This window comes from Nothobranchius furzeri, chromosome 9 (assembly GCF_043380555.1).
Source record: "Nothobranchius furzeri strain GRZ-AD chromosome 9, NfurGRZ-RIMD1, whole genome shotgun sequence".
NCBI lineage: Eukaryota > Metazoa > Chordata > Actinopteri > Cyprinodontiformes > Nothobranchiidae > Nothobranchius > Nothobranchius furzeri.
In genome coordinates this window covers 60,479,594-60,485,031 of record NC_091749.1, presented here as the reverse complement: position 1 = coordinate 60,485,031, position 5,438 = coordinate 60,479,594, and the positions used below count along the sequence as shown (strand labels likewise).

Sequence of the window (5,438 nt, the reverse complement as noted above, 5' to 3'; positions counted from 1 at the left end):
AAGCCTAAGGTACGCCCAAGACACCAAAAAATATCTTTTCTAAAGTCACAAATTGCTTAAATTTGCATGTTGCACAGAAAAACAGAGAAAGAGAGAGTCCAGCTGACTTCACGGCCCATAATCAGACAAAATACTTCCTTTATAACCACAACCATACAACTTTTTGTATTTAAAGGATTTTTCTTGTCATTACACTATCCATAAATTCTTTTTCTATTGTTTTTACAGTCTCTTGAACTAAATAACCGTCGAGCAAAAACATGGACCGCACCCTGTTTCTCAAGCAGCTGCTCCCTCTATTAAAAACTGAGTCATTCAGGAGAAGATCCAGCGAAAGCAGCATTTACTTCTCATGCAAGAAGACACACATTCACTCATTCACACAACGGCACAGACGACATTCATTGTTTGTCACAGTCTTTTTTTTTAAAGTAAGTCATTCCGTCACTTATTTATTCTCTCTCTCTATATATATATATAATATTTTAAGCACAGAATTTATTTAACACTGCACTGGTTATTTTCAGAATTTAATGCTTACTATGCTTTTAAGCAGGACTTATGTAACATTAGAGCAAATCCAATTGCAATTTTTTGAGAGCGCTCTGAGAAACAGTTTATATATTTATTTTCTGCAGATCTGTTTCGATTTTACTGTTTAGCAGCTATCTGACTTTATGTATATGTATATCCATATATTTCTAAAATAAAGCTGTCATATACAACCTTACTTGCGTTTCTTATTGGGTTTTTTTTTTTTTTTCCTTTTTCATCTCCCGGCCACTTAACCCCCAGATCGGGGTCCCTCACATGCTGCCCTGCACACAAATGATTATCACGCTTGTACACTACATATGTATATGTATATGTATACACATATACATACATACACACATACATATACATATGTTACTTTAAAAACCTTTTATTTATTAACTTATGGTGTTCTGTTCAAAGACTGATCAGAACAGGGTTGCAGAATTTGAATTTTGCGTAGCTCCAAACATTAATTTTAGCACTGCAGTGTAATTTACATATACGAGTTGCAACTTTTTAAAGCTCTTATTTATCTTATTTCTTTATTTTCTGGTACCGCATCAGGCCTTCACACACACATCCAGCGCTGTCCACCCACACACACACGGAGCTCCCAAAACTCGGCTCTGCATTCTGCACTCTCCTAATGCTGCACTTTCAATCCAGAGCCGTAAGCAGCCTCTTGCTGCGCTTCACACACGCACAGGCTGAACTCAGCTTACACACACAGTGAAGCTTCTCTACAGCTGTGCCTTTTTTCTCTCGCTTCTGCAGCCTTCACTTCCCAAATCTTGCTCCAGTTACCTCTGCTGTTAACATCTACTCCTTTTTCCTTCATCGCCTTTTCTGCTGACTTTCTCAATAAAACCTTATTTCTCGTGGCTTCAACTGGGCTGCTTGTCATATTTAAAAACATTGCTCATTTCATGCAAAAACAGTTACCTTAGAACATTTTTCTCATCTCATGCAAAGGTCCTCGACCTTTAGAATTTAGGGAGCTCTCTCTCTAGCCTCCCATGCCCTTAACCCGAACCAGGTCCTCGACCTGTGCTATAAAATTTAGGGAGCTCTCTCTCTAGCCTCCCATGCCCTTAACTCGAACCAGGTCCTCGACCTGTGCTATAAAATTTAGGGAGCTCTCTCTCTAGCCTCCCAGGGCCTTAACTCGAACCAGGTCCTCGACCTGTGGACTTTTAGGGTTCCCACCCCTATGGAATCCTAGCCAAGCGTTATATAACCTCGTTATATTTTCTATTCACTCGTCAGCAAATAGTGTGGTCAGCCACGACCTGGAAAATGGATTTTAGGGCTTCTCTAATAACCCTGGGCCTCCAACCCCTCTTTCTGTTCTATTTCCTTATCTTTATCATTAAACCATTGTAAAAAATCCTTATCTTATTTTACCATTAAACCATTACAAAAAAAATCTCTTATTACTTCTGCACTTGTCTCCACTTTCTTCTCCAACAATTATTTTAGGACCACAGCTACTATGATTCTGGACACAAAGGCTTTGGATAAATCCAATGAGCAGTTTTTAGAAATAAGGTTCTGCTCACCTTGTTTTCCACCGCGGTGTTTTGTGCCAAGATCGTTCGCTGGGTCGGTTGGTCAAATCGTCCTCCAAAAACTCCTTTTTCTTCAAAAAGAAAAAATCCTGTTCGTGACGCCAAATTTGTTGGTCTTTCTTCTGTTAGACCAAGCACGGGTACGGAGAAGATGGAGTTAAACACCTTTTGAGTTGGCAGAATGTGGAGTCAAATGATCAGAGGAGTCCAGTCACTGTTTCACCGCTCGAGAGGGGGAGAGCCTTTACAACTTCCAGCAGGTCCCGCGATCTGCTCCTGACAGTTGCTTCGGACAGACTCTCGCCGTTCTGCTGAAAACGGCTGATTTTTATTGAAGATTACAGGAATGTTACATACGCAGTTTGCCATGTACATACGTCATTGGTCATGACAGGTAAAAAATAACAGCCTTGTTAGTGGACAGTTTAATACATCACTAGAACATGCATCCTTGAGATTACTAGGAACATCCTGATACATGAAGATACATTTCACCGGTGCCGAGAGGAAAGTGAGAGGAGCTGGAATGTGCTCACTCCCTTCAAGGTTGCAGAACAGAACATGCTGCTGTAAATCTTTGTGTAGAGGCCTTGAGTATCTGAGCAAGTGTCCATAGCATAGAGTAATACAAATGAGCTTAAAAGGTAAATATATAAAAGAAGCTTATAAGGTAGATACATATATTTTCAGCCTCTAATGCTTTATTTGATTGGACTAATAGATCCAGTAAATACTGAAGCTGATTTAACATATTTGATCCGTCATAATTAAAATTAACGTGGTGCGTCGTGTGCAAAGTATTAATTTCAAACTGTACCCTATCATTGGGACGTGCGATATGGCTTCCTCTTTCAGCAAACCTGCTTAATATTTCCATCAGATTAATATAAAACTCGGCTGGGTCGTTGATTGCTTGAAAAGACACTCTCTCTCTAATTTCACGCTGGTTAAAAACTGCGTTTACGCTCCCTCCGATCTGCCGGTGTTGTATTTGTCTCAAAATTTCATCTACAGCATGTGGTGAAGGCGGATCTGAATTTGCTAGAATTTGATCGATCTCGTTTACGCGCTGCTGGTGTTCTATCTGTCTGAAAATTTCGTTTATTGCTTCTGATGAAGGCGGATCTGAATTTGCTAGAATTTGATCGACCTCGTTTGAAACGGCTTGGGATTCTAAAATATCGTCTAAAATCTCACTATCTGAAGCTAATTCATCTACTTCACTCAGTCCGCCAAAATCAAACCAGTCATTTAACAGAATTTCTTCGGCCTCCTCCTCCTCTGAGGTATTTTGGTTGGCTAGAATTCTATCTAACAATTCATCATCATCTACGTTTAATTCATCATCTACTTCGAACAAATCTGAAAGGTCATCAAACCAATTTTCACTCATGATACAAAAGACATTAAAAACCTACTAAAAATGAAGAAAAAAATTCTGCGTCGTCCTCCTTTTACAAAACCAGAACTTGCTGCACAACATCCACCAGGCCGGAGTTGACTTGCAGGAGCATGTAGGCCATTTTCATCCTGTTTAATCTCTGAATCGGCGTAAATTTGCCCCGCTTCTTCTTCTTCAGCCGTTTTTCTGATGAAAAAATAAATAAAAATAAATAAAATGAACGAGCTTTTAATAAATAATATATATATATAAATTTAACTTACTCTGTACGGGTGCAGGAGGTGGGGCGTTCTCTTCCTCTTCATCTGAAAGGATAAAAAGCATCATATTTTTACTTCAAAATTTAATATACGCTGCGGAGCGGTTTTGTGAAACAGCTTACCGGCTGGCTGCTCAGGAGCACGGTCAGCGGTTTCAGAGTCGCTGTCGGATTGATCTGAAAGAATAAAAACAAGGAAAAATATGAACGAATCATCTTTGAAGTAAATAACCACCTTTTTATATATATCTTACCCTGTGCAGGAGAAGGGGGGGGGGTGTGGGCGGAGATATTGAAGCGGCTGTCGGATGTTGTTCTGAAAGGATAAAAACAACGGTAAATGTGAACGAGTCATCTTTGACTTATTAATCAGTTTTTTTGATCGTTACCATCCGTCTGCTGAGTAAATCAAAGAGAGCAGGGAGTATTAATGACATAGACAATGTGTCACTCTGAAGAGTTTGTGTGTGTTCAGCAAAAGGCTGTAAAAGTTCTTGCATTGACTTCAGCTTCTGTCACTCACTCGATAGCAAGCAGACCATCCCATCTTGTCTGCTACTCCAAAAACAGATTCTTTAACTTTGAGGAGACGTGCAACCATTTCATAAGTACTTGACCAGTGTGTGGGGCTGTCATTCACAGCAGTTAGGCCGCACTCATCCACTGTCAGTGACCCATGTCATGTTAGATATACACCTCTTCCTCGTGGCTTGGTGCTTCATTCAGCTCCTCGTGGTTCATCATTTTTTCTTAGAGCTCGGCTTTTCAGCATTCGGACACGATCTGAGCTTTTAAAGAGTTATCCACTATAGGATTACACTCAGAAGGGAGGGGGCTGTGGGAACCGATGGGGTAACACAATAAGAAACTTCACGCGCCATTACACACATTAGGCTATGACGTGGGGATCATGGACATCTGGACGTTCAACAATACGCCATTGATGATGCGGCGTGGGGGGTCTAGGCCATCTGGACGATCAACAATACACATGTCCATTTGATTAATGATAGGGAAGGGGGGCAAGGTCTGGGGGGTCATTGAACAATACACCTGTCCATTTGATTAATGATAGGAAAGGGGGGGGCAAGGTCAAGGGTCAAAATGAACAATAGGCATGAAAGGTCAAAAAGGTCAAAGGACAATAGACCTGTCAAAATGTTTGACGAAAGGTATCTTATTATGTCTCTCTCACGCCAAACACATGTAGTATGGCAAACCCCTGTGTCACGAACTCCAACTCCTGACCACCCTCCATGGACTCAACTAGCCTGAGTACTACACTACCCAGCATCCCCATCACTGGCATGGCTCGACTACGTCATCATCCAGACTCTATTTACGGAAGTGCCACCGCTGAGTGATCACTCAATCGTCGTTCGTTCCAGACACTGAAACAAGTTCTCAGGCTCTCTAGCCATTTAAACCGAGGAAGACATCCTTCCACGCTGCCTACCACCAGTAAGTCAGCTCTTTTGTTTATTCGGAACCGCCACTCAGTCTTGGCTCTCTCCGAGCGCTGCGTCGCCGTTGCTAGATTAAAGCCGCGGGCTCTGTCCAACCCAACGCCAACTACTCTGCGTCTGGGTCACACAGCCATGCTACAAGCAGCTTCCGCTCCACGTCAGCTCAGCCTTCCAAACCTGACAGGATGACTTGAGTCTAATATTGA

General features: G+C 41.5%; 1 long non-coding RNA gene across 1 annotated transcript; it reads right to left on the bottom strand.

Moving 5' to 3' along the window:
• Positions 1–804: 804 nt before the first annotated feature.
• LOC139071689 (uncharacterized) lies at positions 805–4,600 on the bottom strand. The gene is made up of 4 exons (XR_011521528.1): positions 4,021–4,600; positions 3,890–3,943; positions 3,771–3,812; positions 805–3,693 (listed from the first exon to the last, which is right to left on the bottom strand). It is a non-coding gene; the product is annotated as an uncharacterized lncRNA (long non-coding RNA).
• Between the last annotated feature and the right edge of the window lie 838 nt (positions 4,601–5,438).